Below are 14,646 nucleotides of genomic sequence, written 5' to 3'. Positions count from 1 at the left end.
AGAGTCGGCTTGCTTGGTCATGGGGTCGGCATATGGTCAGCCTCAGTAGATCTACCAAGCAGTCTTGCCATGTGCTTGACCATTTTCCACTCCCACCGGTGGTGTGTGAGCAATCCACACACTCACCAACACTCAACGTGGGCAGTTTCATTTTACTCAATCTATTGAAGGTAAAGTGGAAACCAGTTTTCTGAATGAAATCTCACTGCAAGCCACCGTTTCTAAGACAGATCAAAGGCGAGATGAAGTGAAAGCGAATACTATGTACAAGGGGGAGCCTACAGAAGCATCTTGCTATTGTTTTAGTTGGTTTTGCTTTATTTTCTATGTTTATATTTTTACTGAGGTGATTACGTATTGTTAAATTAAAACATAAAGCATATATGAGCCCTTCTTGAAAAAACTGTGAAGCCCTTCCTGCTGGATGGCAAGCAGCTAAGAGGTGACTGTAAATAAAGGAACTCAGAAATGGAGGAGCTGAGGTGAGTATGGAATCCACTTCAGTAGAGAATTAAAACTAGACGAGCAAAGAAGTTATGGCGAAAAAGCAGAATTTAAATGCTATAAACTCCAACAAAGCAAAAAGAATATGAACAATAATAACTGGGAAGTGGGTAGGAGGGGAAGTGGAAGAAAATGTAAAGGAGCGAATTTATCTTTTATTTCAAAGAGGTGATACAGGATGATTAAATTCAAACACGTAGTTTTTAAAAAATTACTCCAAATATTTCAAGTGAAAGTTAAGATTGTCAGACTAGATAAAAATAACAAACCCAACTCTACGTTACTTACAAGAGATATGATTTAAATATAAGAACACAGGGACCTCCCTGGTGGCACAGTGGTTAAGAATCCGCCTCCCAATGCAAGGGACAAGGGTTCAAGCCCTGGTCCGGGAAGATCCCACATGCCGCAGAGCAACTAAGCCCATGCGTCACAACTACTGAGCCCACGTGCTGCAACTACTGAAGCCCATGCGTCTCGAGCCCACGCTCTGCAACAAGAGAAGCCACCGCAAATGAGAAGCCCTCACACTGCAACGAAGAGTAGCCCCCCTCGCCACAACTAGAGAAAGCCGGTGTGTAGCAACGAAGATCCAACACAGCCAAAAATGAATAAATAAATAAATACATATAAGAACACAGAATGGTTGAAAACAAAAGTGTAGAAAGAGATATACCACACAAACAATAACCAAAAAAATTTGCTGTAGCTGTCCCAGTGTTACAGAGTAGACTTTAAGATAAGAAGCAGTACTAGAAATAAAGGGGACATTTCAATCAGGAAGATATCATAATCTCAAATTTGTATGTACCCAACAGCAGTGGTTCAAAATACAAGCAAAACTTAATGGAACTAATAGGAGGAAGAAACACATCTGTAGTCATGGTAGGAGACTTTAACAAACATCTCTCAACAATCTATGTGAATTTAGCAGTCACTAGAAATGGGGTCAGTATACAAAATCAACTATATTTCTCTCCCTTGGCCACAAATATAAAACAACATTTTAAAACAGAAACTATTAAACTCCTGGAAGATAATATAAGAGAAAATTTAGATGACCTTGAGTTTGGTGATGACTTTTTCAATACAACACCAAAGGCACGAGCCACAAAAGAAATCACTGATAAGCTGGACTTCATTAAAATTGAAAACTTGTAAAAGACACTGTCAAAAGAATCAGAAGACAAGCCAAAGACAGGGAGAAAATATTCCAAAAGACATATCTGATAAAGGACTGTTATCCAAAATATACAAAACTCTTAATACTCAACAATAAGAAAACAAACAACCTGACTAAAAAAGGAGCAAAATATCTGAAGAGACGCCTCCAAGAAAGATGTACAGATGGCAAATAAGCATGTGAAAAGATGCTCAACATCATGTGTCAGTAGGAAATTGCAAATTGAAACAACAGTGAAATGCTACTATGCACCTATTAAAATGGCCAAAATCCAAAACACTGACAACACCAAATGCTGGTGAGGATGTGGAGCAACAGGAACTCTCATTCACTGCCGGTGGGAATGCAAAAGGGCACAGCCACTTTGGGAGACGGTTTGGCAGTTTCTTATAAATTAAACATACTCTTATTACCATATGATTCAGCAGTCGTTCACTTCTTAATATTTTACCCAAATGAGTTGAAAACTTAAGTCCACACAAACACCTGCACATGGATGCTTATGGCAGCTTTATACATAGCTGCCAAAATTTGGAAGCAACCAAGAAGTCCTTCAGTAGGTGAACAGATAAATAAACTGTGGTACATCCAGACAATGGAATATTATTCAGTGCCAAAAAGAAATGAGCTCTCAAGCCATGAAAAGACATGGAAGAAGCTTAAATGCATATTACTAAGTGAAGGAAACCAATCTGAAAAGGCTACATACCATGTGATTCCAACTATATGACATTCTAGAAAAGGCAAAACTATGGAGACAGCAAAATGATCAGTGTTTGGGGGGAAGGAGGGATGACTAGATGGACCACAGAGGATTTCTAGAGCAGTGAGATTATTCTATGTGGCACTATAATGGTGGATGTATGTCATTATACATTTGTCAAAACCCAGAGAATGTACAACCCTTGTGTAAACTATGGACTTTGGGTGACAATGTGTCAAGGTAGTTTCATTGATTCAAACAATGGGGTGGGGACTTCCCTGGTGGCGCAGTGGTTAAGAATCCACCTGCCAATGCAAGGGACACAGGTTCAAGCCCTGGCCCAGGAAGATCCCACATGCCGCGGAGCAACTAAGCCCGTGCACCACAACTACTGAGCCTGTGCTCTAGAGCCCGCAAGCCACAACTACTGAGCCCGTGTGCCTAGAGCCTGTGCCCTGCAACAAAGAAAAACCACCGCAATGAGAAGCCTGCACACAGCCACAAAGAGTAGCCCCTGCTCGCCACAACTAGAGAAAGCCTGCGCACAGCAACAAAGACCCAGTGCAGCCAAAAATAAATAAATTTTAAAAAAAAACAATGGGGCGTTGATAGTGGGGGAAGCTATGCATGTGAAGGCGGGGGATAGATGAGAATTCTCAGTACTTTTTTTTTGGCCGTGCCAGGTCTTAGTTGAGGCATGCAGGATCTTTAGTTGCGGCATGTGGGATGTTTTAGTTGCAGCATGCAGGCTTCTTAGTTGCGGCATGCATATGGGATCGAGTTCCCTGACCAGGGATCGAACCCGGGCCCCCTGCATTGGGATCACGGAGTCTTACCCACTGGACCACCAGGGAAGTCCCCTCTCAGTACTTTCCACTCAATTTTGCTGTGAACCTAAAACTGCTGGAAAAAAATAAAATCTATTTTTGGAAAATGAAGCCATCTGTAGGAGCATCAAAAATATCAACTTCCTAGGAAGAAATCAAACAAGAGATGTGCAAGGCCTCTACACTGAAAATTACAAAATAATTACATGTGTTAATCATTAGGAGAATGAAATAAAGACCACAGTGAGGTCCCATTTCACACCCAGGAGGATGGCTATAATCATGGCTATAATCAAAACAATAACAAGTGATGGCCAGGACGTGGAGAAATTAGAACCCTCTCACATTGCTGGTAGGAATGTAAAATGGTGCCGCTCCTTTGGATAACGGTTTAGCAGCTCCTCAAAAAGTTAAATATTGTGGTACCCTATGACCCAACAATTTCACTCCTAGGTATAAAATACCCAAGAGAATTGAAAATATATGCCCACACAAAAACGTACGCATGATGTTCACAGCAGCATTATTCATAATAGCCCCAAGGTGGAAACAACCCAAATGTCCATCAACTGACGGATTGATGAACAAATGATGTATAGCCTGACAATGGAATATTATTCAGCCATAAAAAGGAAGAAAGTGCTGATACATGCTCCAACGTGGATGAACCTTGAAAATATGAAGCTAAATAAAAGAAGCTAAACACAAAAGGCCACATGGTTTATGATTCCATTTACATTAAAAGTCCAGAATAAGCATATCCATAGAGACAGAAAGTAACTAGTGGTTGCCAAGGGCTGGGGGGAAGGGCGCATAGGGAATGACTGCCAATGATATGGAGTTTCTTTGGGGAGTGATAAAAAATATTCTGGAATTAGATAGTGGTGATGATTGTACTACTTTGTAAATATACTAAACAAAAAACAAAAAACGACCCACTAAATTGTACACTTTATTTATTTATTTATATTTTCTTTGGCCATGCCGCACGGCTTGTGGGATCCTAGTTCCCCAACCAGGGATTGAACCCAGGCCCTCGGCAGTGACAGTGCAGAGTCCCAACCACTGGATCACCAGGAAATTCTCTGTACACTTCAAGTGAGTGAATTTTATGGTATGTGAATTATATCTCAATTTTTAAATTTTTAAATAACATAATGTGAAATTAAATAAGATCTAAATAAACTGAGGGCTATATCATTTTCACAGACTAGAAGCCTCAATATTATAAACAAATCAATTCTTCTCAAATTACTCTACAGATGCAATGCAATCCCAATTCAAAATCCCAGAAGTGGGACTTCCCTGGCGGTCCAGTGGTCAAGAGTCCACACTCCCAATGGAGGGGGCACAGGTTTGATCCCTGGTTGGGGAACTAGGATCCTGCATGCCACACTGAGCGGCCAAAAAAAAAAAAATCCCAGTTTTCCCCCCCTGAAATTAACAAGCTGATTCTAAAATATATATGGATATGCAAAGGAAAAGCCATTTATATAAAATACATAAATAAAGAACAAAACCAGAGAACTTACTGTACCAGACATCAAGAACTATTGTAAGAACAGGAATTTGAACACTGTGGTGTTGGTATAACAATAGACAAACAGACTAATGGTCCAGAAACAAACCCACACATGTGACACCGCAGTGCAGTGGGAGAAGGATGATCTTTTCAGTAGATGGTCCTTGGTCAACTGGATAGAATATTGTGGGGAAAATGCATCTTGACCCCTATAATAGCTTCCTGTGGCTGCTATAAAAAATTACCACAAACTTGTGGCTTAAAGCCATAGAACTGTATCCCCCTACAGTTCTGGAGGTCAGAAGTCCAGAATCAGTATCACTGGGCCAAAATCAAGGTGTTAGCAGAGCCAACCTCCCTCTGGAGGCTCCAGGGGAGAATCTGTTGCTTGCCTCTTCCAGTCTCTGGAGCTGCCGGCATTCCTTGGTTTATGGCTGCATCAGTCCAATCACAAGGCCAGCAACTTCAAACCTCTCTGTCTCTCTCTGCTCCATCTTCATAAGGGCTTCCGTGTGTGTGTGTGTGCGTGTGTGTGTGTGTGTGTGTGTGTGTGTATGAAATCTCCCTCTGCCTTCCTCTTACAAGGATGCATGTGATTGTATTTAGGACCTGACTAGATAACCCAGGATAATCTTCCTATTTCAAGACTTTTAATTTAATCACTCTGCAAACACTGTGTCATATAAGGTAACAGTTCCAGGAATTAGGAGGTGTGCATCTTGGGGAGCCCATTTTTCAGCCTAACATAACCCCTACCTCACACCATAAACAGAAATAAATTCCAGACCTAAATGTGAAAGAGTAAAATAATAAAGACTTAGAAGAAAGCATAAGAGAACATCTTCACAACCTTGAAACAGGCAAAGTTTTCCTAAACAATAAACAAAGGAGATAATCATTTTTTAATGGGCTGTATTAAAATTAAGAACTCTCTTCAACAAAAAATGCATTTCAAAGAGTTAAAAGACAACCCACAAAGTGGGAGAGGATATTTGTAATGTATATATACAGCAAAAAACTTCTGTTTGAAATATACATAGGGGCTTCCCTGGTGGCGCAGTGGTTGAGAATCTGCCTGCCAATGCAGGGGACACGGGTTCGAGCCCTGGTCTGGGAAGATCCCACATGCCGCGGAGCGACTAAGCCCGTGAGCCACAATTGCTGAGCCTGCGCGTCTGGAGCCTGTGCTCCGCAACGGGAGAGGCCATGATAGTGAGAGGCCTGCGCACCGCGATGAAGAGTGGCCCCCACTTGCCGCAACTAGAGAAAGCCCTCACACAGAAGCGAACACCCAACACAGCCATAAATTAATTAATTAATTAATTAATTTAAAAAAAAAAGAAAAGAAATATACATAGAACTCCTACAAATCAATACGAAAAACACCCAATATAAAAAGACACCAGAATAGAAAAATAAGCAAAAGACTTGAACAGATCAAAGAGGATACCCAAATGGCCAATAAATACATGAAAAGGTGTTCAACTTCATTAGTAATCACAGAAATGCAACTTAAAACCACAGTGCAATAGCACTATACACCTACCAGAATGGCTAAAATGAAAAAGACAGAAGATATCAAGGGTGAGTGAGGATATGGAGTAATCAGAACTGGTGGGAACGTCAATTGTTACCATCACTTTAGAAAACTTTTTGGCAGCTTCTACTAAAACAGAACATACATAGACCTTTGACCCAGCAATTCTGCCTCTAGGTATAGATCCAACATGTTCACCGAAAGACACATACCACGCTAGAATATTCATAGCAACACTATTTGTCATGGGCAAAACCTGGAAACTATCCAAATGTCCATTAATAGTAGAATGCATAAAATAAAGTGTGGTATAGTCACACATTTGAGCATTACACAGCCATGCGGATAAATAATGTACAACCACAGGCAACAGCATGGCTGGATCCCACAAACAGAATGTTGGGTGAAAGGAGCTGCAGACAAACGAGGACATGATGCCATTTACACAGAGAACAAAAACTTCAAAATCTGAGAGGTCAGGATAGTGGTTCCCTTTGCAGGGAGTTGGAAGTGGGCACAGAGTGGGCTCATGGGGAGGTGGTTGTATTCATGTCTTTTGTGTGTGTGTGTTCATATCTGTATCTGGGTGCTGGCTACATGTTGTGTTCACCTTGTATACATTTATGACGTAGATATAGATATAGAAATAGATATATAGATATAGTTATAGATATATGTTGTATTTCAATAGAAAATTGTACTCCCCAAAGTAAATTATATGTAATCATATGGATTAAATGCAAAAATGTCATTAAGTGACAAAAGCAAATGCAGAATGTATATTGCATGTCACTGTTTTTTTTAATGGGGGTGTGTGAATATACATGCATGGGTGTGTGTATATACTTATGTGTCTATATATATATATATATATATATATATATATGCATATGCAGAGATCATTCCTGGAAGAATGCGGAAGAAACTGCCCTAGCTTATCGCCTTTCAGAGGGGAACTGGAATTAAGTATATATTTTAAACTATTAAATAGTTCACACTTATGAAAATGTTTAGAGAAAAACAATAAACACCTAATTTTTTTTTTTTTTTTTTTTAAGGACCAACGTTTGAAAAGTACAGAGAAGCAGCGAGGTCCACAGACTACCTCAGCGAAAAGCTGAGTTCTGTGTTCCTCGGGTTTCCCTGCAAGGGGCCACCTAGGGGGCTCATGTGCGCGTCCCCGCCCCGCTTACAGCTGGGGAAACGTAGACCCGGAAAAGCCCCGCAGCCGCCGGGGTCGACAGGTCCCGCCCCGCGCCCGGTGCACGTGTCTAGTTGTTACGGTGCGGCTTTGGAGTCAGACGGGAGTGGAAGTTGTGTGACCCTGCCGAGTCATAGCCTCTCTGAGCCGGCGTCTCCAGGTCTGGAGAATGGGGGTGATAACCCCCACTTCACACTGAGGCCAGCAGAAGCGATGTGTGCGGAGCGGCTGGCGGACAGCTGGAGCACTGTAAGTGGCCGCGTGCGCCACTTGTCTCAGGGCAGGGACCCGGCTGGAGCCTCCGACCGCACTGCTCCCAAACGGACACAAGGTGGCGCTCACCCCCCACAGGTCCAGCCAGGTCCCCGCCTCTGAGGGCGTTGGCTACTGGAAGGAGGGAGACGGGGAGGCTGCTACTTCTGCACACGTGTCCAAACGCTTCTGGGCCCTGGGGGTGGAAGGGTGAACAGCGGGGCGCCCTCCCTGCCCCAGGGGGCAGGACTGGAGGGACTGGGAGTCCCGAAGGAGGAGAAAGGGGGAAGACTCTGCACCTGGGATGGAGCCCTGGGATTAGAGTTTAGGATCTTGTAGTGTGTTGAATGGTAACCTCCCCCACCCCGCCCCCCAAAAGATAGGTCCACCTGGAACCTGTGGGGGTGACTTGATTTGGAAAAAGAGTGGTTGCAAATGTAACTAAGATAAGGGTCTTGTGGGACTTCCCAGGCGGTCTAGTGGTTAGGACTCCGTGCTTCCTCTGCAGGGGGGCACGGGTTCCATCCCTGGTCCCAGAACTAAGATCCTGCAAGCCGCATGGCGTGGCCAAAAAAAAAAAGAAAAGATAAGGATCTTGAGATGAGAGATGATCCTGGATTTTATCCAGGTGGGCCCTGAATCCAATGACAAGCATCCTTATAAGAAAAGACACTGTCACAGAGAAGGCCACGTGGAAACAGAGGCAGAGATTGGAGTCTTGCAGCCGCAAGTAAGGAACACCTGGAGCCACCAGAAGCTGGAAGGAGCAAGGAAGGATTCTCCCCTAGAGCCTTGTGAGGGAGCACAGCCTTGCCAACACTACGGTGAGAGAATAAATCTCTATTGTTTTAAAGCAGAGTGCCTTAAGGAACGCAGTTTGTGGTCATGTGTTTCAGCAGCCACAGGAAACTAAGAGATGTTTATATTCTCTTCCTGTTGCTCAGCCTGTGGACCTGCCCCCAACCCCCGATAGCCTACAGATGGCACCCAAGGCCCCCCAACTCCTGACCCCATTATTTCCTCCCCAAACCCACTGCTTTCACACTTCTGCTTTTGGTGCCCTCTGTCTGGACAGCCCTTCCTTCATGGGTCGCCTGGACAACTCCTATACACCCTTCAAGGCCCTCCTTAAACACCCTCTCCTAAGTATATTAGTATGTTCCGAATCAGTGGCTCCCAGCACACCTGGACCCATTCTCCTCAGCACACTGTGTCTATTCCCTCATTGTATCATCACTGTCAGTTCAGCTAGGTGTCCCCCTACTGGTCCTCATCTCCAGGTTTCTCCATCCCCACAGCTAGTGTGTGAGTTCAGGCCTCCCCATGTCTCACCAAGACCCTGTGCCACCTCCTCACAGGTCTCCCTGCCCCAATCTGGCCCTCCAGCCCATCACGACTCTGTAGCCTTGGTGCTCAGATCTGCCAAGTCACTCCTCTGTTCAAAAGCCTTCCATAGCTCCCCACTGCCCTAAGGAGAGTGTCCACAGGGAATGACAATACTTCAAATGCCCCTTCCCACCTCTCACCCCACCCCACCGATGTCCATCATACCCATGTGCTGCACACCCCTGGGCCTTTGCACAGACAGTGTCCTTCACCTGAAAGCCCTCTCCCCGTCTGCCAGGCACACTCTGACCCGTGTGATGACCACACACCAGGGGCTGTTCTCAGTGTTTTACATGAGTTAACCTTTTGAATTCTCATAACAACCCCAGGAGAAAGGCTCCATCGCTGTGCCCAGTTCACAGGTGGGAAAACTGAGGCCCAGATGGGAGAGGAACCAGTCAGAAGTGGCAGAAGGATCTGATCCCCACACACACTGTCATTCCCCCTGGTAGGGGCCTCAGAACTGCTGAAACCTCCCCAGTCCATGCCACAACCACCCAACCCCAAATTAATCGTTCTCTCCTCTGCGGGTTCTGAATTTTGTAAACCTGCTCCTCATTGCGCTGTGCAGGAATTAGCCGATCACACAGTAATCTCCCCACCAGGAAGCTTCTGGATAACTTCACTTTACTCCTCTAGGTCCATGGTAACTGGCACAGTGTAAGGGGTTCAATAAACTAGAATGAATGAGTGAATGGTTTCCAGGGATGTCAGGTACTGGGCATTTCTCACCCTCCTCAAAGAAAAGAATACTTTATGCAAATTCTCTGGGGCCAGACCTTTTCCCTTCTCCCTGCCAGGCTCCCTCCTCCTAGCCCCACCCCCACCCCACCCGCAGTTTCTGGGAGGGCACTGGGCTCTCCAGAAAATGCCCCAGGCTCTCTAGTGGTGCGCTTCCTGATTACTGATGAAACCAGGGCTTAAAGCTGGTGAATCATGAGCCGCTGCCAGCCAGGGCATGTTGGGGTGCCAGGTGGGAAGGGAGAAGCCAGGCTCCCCATCAACCTCTCTTTCCATCACTATATGGCCTCCCCAGCCTCTGGAGTCCTGGTGACACTAGCTGGAAAAGGACTAGCCCTGGATGCAGGTGACTGGAGCAACTCCTAGACTGTCCCCAGTCCTCCTACACCCCCCACCTCGGCCGCTCCCAGGTCCCAAAGAACACACAGCCCCAACAGTTCACAAACCCCCTTCCCATCCTTGGTCTGGTGACTCATTAACGACACCCAGGAAGGTGGTGCATCCCCATTTAGAGGTAGGGAAACCAGCTCAGGGAGACCAAACTACTGGAGACCACCCGGAGGAAGTAAGCAGGGCACAGAAAGTTGAATCCTAGTTTTCTGCCTCCCAAGGGGGTTCAAAGCAGGACCGGCCATTTCTTGATTCAAGGGTCACACCCTTAGAGGACAAAGGAGTGAGAAGTATGGATCCCAGCTCTGGCCCTGAGACACCTGGAGGAATCTTGTCAAACATCGCAGGGACTTGAGGCAGGTGGGGAAACTACAACCCAGTGGGTAAGGGCTCATGTCCAGGTTCAAGTCCCAAGTTGACTCCTAACAAGTCACAGAGTTCCTGCGACCTTGGACAAGTTTTTTAGCTTCCTCAGGTTCCCCTTAGGCCTCAGTTTCCCCATCAGTAAGATGGGAGCAGCTCTGAGTACCTACACGTCACAGGATTATTGTGAGGATTGTATGAGTTAACACAGAAAGGCCTTAGAACAGGCAAGGCATACTCAATAAACAGCAAATATTTTTAAAGGGTATTTTGAAGGAATTATTTCCCCAAGGAGGAAGCATTTGGAGTGAATCCTTGTTGTCATCAGAGAGGAACGGTCCCCATACCTGCCTGGTAGAAGGTTCAGGCCTGAGGCCTCCTTACAAATCCCGAGTCCTGTCGCACCCCAGACCTACCAGGTCAGAGACTGGGGGTGGGAAGCTGGTATTTTTAACAAGAACCCCAGGGGGTTGCTTGGATCAGGCAAGCCTGGGCATCCCAGGGGCTGAGTATCATGCCTTTTTTGTGGTCTCTTTTGGTAAAACACCTTCCACCCACCTGTCGGCATGTCCTTGGAGGGAAAACCAGCTTTCTCTTTTTCCCAATTAGTAATAATATTTAGCTGGTATTAAAGGCTCACTAGTGCCAGGTGCTTTGCTAAATTAATTCTAACTACCAACAGCCCTCTGAGGCAGGGCCTCTCTTTAGCTCCATTTTATAGAGGTGGAAACTGAGGCCAGGGAAGTTAATAACTTGCCCAAGGTCACCAAGCTGGAACGGCAGAGCCAGGACTGTCTTTACCACATGGTATGGCCTGTACAAGCAGCCCCAGCGCCTTGGGGAAGTGCCTAGATGCTCCGGCCCAGGGCAGGTCTCTCAGGAACTGGACAGCCTGCAGTCTTTTCCAGGCAGCTTCACAGAGCTAGAGGCCAGGGTCCCAGTCCCAGGCCCCAGGCCTTTGCCCTCACCAGGTCCACACAGCCACATTGCATCTCAATCTCAGTGGTTCCTTTACCCGACTCCCCTCCGCCTCCTGGCCCGGGGCAAAAGAGGGCGCTCCAGAGCCAGGGAAAGTGCAGGCTTTGAGGCCCTGAGCAATGATCTTATCCCCCACCCCACCCCACCCATAATCTCCCGTCGCTCCCTCATCTGCACCTTTTTCCAGGCCCATCATGTCACTAGCATGTCTCTGGAAATGCCGTGTCTTTGATCAAGCTCTCTCCCAGGCCAGGCACATCCTTTCCCGATTTTAGGCTTCCATGTTGAGAGGGTGGCCTCCGGGAAGCCCTCTCTGACTGCCTCCTCTGGGTTAGGGGCTCCTTGGTGCCCCCATCGCCCTCCAGGGGATGACTGCCTTAAACAGTAATGAGGTTGTGTCCTAAAGGTCTGTCTCCAGGTACTCTGAGCTAGGGGGTGGGATGTTAGGGGAGGGGAGACAGAGGACAGGTGTCGCTGACCTCCTTCTGGGTTAGGTGGGGGAAGAGGAAAAGGGCAGGTCTCCCTCTGCCGGACCTCTTCCACTGACCATGACCCTCGGGCCCACAATCAGTATCTCCTGTTGGGCAACCACAGGCCGGATTGGCTGGGGCTGTCTAGAGGTGAGGAGGGCAGGGCTGTTTGCTTTCCCCTGGGCACCTTTGGCCAGCCCTGCCCTCTGTCTGCCCCCCCACCCCCACCCCAGCTCTTAGGACCTGGGGCTTAGAACAGGGAGGGATACTTCTTGAAGGTGTGAAGTAACATCTTGGTCCCAGTTTTCTCCGGCTGGTTCCAAGCCTCCTAGCAGCCCTGCCCCATCCTCCCGGCGTGGAGGCCTCAGGGCAAAATGCGGTGGGTGCAAGATGAGGTTGATGGAGTTACTGGCCCATCACCCCCACCCAAAGATGGGAGACTGAGGCTGCCAGAGGCTGGTCAAACCAGAGCTGAAGCCTTGTGGCCCCACTGGGGCAGGATGGGATCTGGCCTCCTCCTTCCCAACTCCCTCAGGCCCTCCACCGTCAAAGCAGGGGAGGGCTCTGGGGTTGGGGGAGGAGAATGGGGAGGGTCACCCAGACATGGGGGGGGGGGCTGGGCCCTGGAGCCAGGGATGCTTCCTGCGGACACTGGACTCCCACATTCCTGGCCATTCCGAAGACTCAGTCCTCCTCCCTTCTTGCCCTCCCCGGCATGGGGGGAGGGCAGTGCCTGGGTCTGAGCTGGCTGCTGGTAGGCGGGACCCTGCAGGGAGGGACTGAGGTTCAGACTAGAGGGGCTGCCTGGCAGGCCTGTCCAAGGCACCGCCCTGGGGGTCCTTCTGATTCTCATAAACAGGAAGTCCCCCCCCCACCCCCCGGTCGACAGGCCCCTGTGTATGCAGACGCTGGACTCTGGAGGCCCAGCAGCCCTTGACCTCTCCGGCTGCTTCCTGTTAGCTGGGCCAGAGGAGAGAGAGGCAGACAGAAATGGCCTGAGGGAGTGTGAGAGCAGAAGAGAAAAGCGCTTAGAGGCTGAAAGGAAGGAGGCCAGAACAAGTCCGGCACATAGTAGGCGCTCAATAAATCATCCAGCCTGAGGTCGGATAAGGAGGAGAGGGGCTGCTCTGGGAGAGCAACACAGTTGGGGGAAAGAGAGGCTGGAGGTTCCCACCCCGCGGTCACTGAGGCCTAGCACATAGTAGGTGCTCAGTAAATATTTGAGACGGATGTTTAGGATAGGCATAGGATAGGCGGGGAAGGAGAGTCCTTGGGAGAGCAGCACTGGTGGGGGGCAGGGAAAAGAGGGCTCCCCCGGCCTGGCTGCTCCCTGTGGGTGGACAGCCCCTAAGAATCAGCTTCCCATTGTCCCTGTCTGGCCCCCACCCCGCCCCACGGCCGGCTGGGCCAGGCCACTGTCTCAAGGCCCTTTATTTTTAAAATCCCTGCGGTGTTCCCACCCCAAACCGAAGGAGCAGTGCCAGCCACAGATCCGCCTGCGGCCTGGGCTCAGGGCCCAGAGGCGCCGGGGGTGGGGCATCCGGCCACCCCACAGCTGCCGCAGATGCAATTCTGGAAGGGCTACTAGGCCAGCCAGCCTGCCTGCGCAGGGTAAGGAGGCCCCTGGCAAGCCCCCTGCTCTGGGCCCAAGGTGTTAGCCCAGAGGCCTGCTAGAGGAGCAACCAGATATGTGTGTTGCATCCAGTGGCTTATTCTTCTGTAAAGTGAATCTTTCCAGAAGATTCGCTTTACAGAATCTTCAGAATCGTTCCCCACATTCCACCAAACAAATACGTGCACAGCACCTACTGTGTGTAAGGAGGGAGGCATGGGCTCGACTACATGGGGGTGACAGGTGGGGCCTGAAGAGGATGCAGGCGGTGCAATTGTGGGGACAGTTCTGGAAAGAGACCCCCGACCAGCTCCATTCCTTCCAGGCTCTGTGACCTTAGGCAAATCATTTGGCCACTCTGAGCCTCGGGCTCCTCTCCTGTAAGATGGGACAATAATAGCTACCACGGAAGGCTGTGGTCCATCTCCAGACACAGCAGTGAACAAGGTAGTCGTGGTCCCTGCCCTCATGGAGCCTAATGTCCTGGGGGAAGATGATCCCCCCATATGAACAAGGTCATGGCAGTCGCGAAAGACACCGAGTGGAAGGGAGGGTGCTGGTGGGGTGAGGGGTCGGGGAGAAGTTAATTTGGATGGGTTGTCTGATAGGCTTCTGAGGAGGTGACAAGAGCTGAGAGGGAGGCAGCCTTTCACTCACCTGGGGGAAGAGTGTTCTGGGCAGAAGGAACAGCAGTGCAAAGGCCCTGAGGCAGGGGAGTGGGGGTGACCTGACATAATGGGTATGGAAGGACTTTGTAAACTCAACAGCTGTGCACTTGGAAGGAGAGGTTATTATTGTTATTGTCACTATGTCAAGTTTGGGGAGGAGACAGGAATGTCAGGCAGACACATGCCACAGCTGAGAGCTGCCCCTGCATCCCTTCCTGTTCATGTACTCAACCTAGAGAATGCCCGGCTGGCTGGCCAGCAGACGTGCCTGGGTCCTTGAACTGCAAAGGGCGTTCACTCCGGCCAAAC

The sequence above is a fragment of the Balaenoptera acutorostrata genome, chromosome 11 (genome assembly GCF_949987535.1).
Source record: "Balaenoptera acutorostrata chromosome 11, mBalAcu1.1, whole genome shotgun sequence".
In the NCBI taxonomy this organism is placed as follows: domain Eukaryota; kingdom Metazoa; phylum Chordata; class Mammalia; order Artiodactyla; family Balaenopteridae; genus Balaenoptera; species Balaenoptera acutorostrata.
This window is presented reverse-complemented; position numbering follows the sequence as displayed.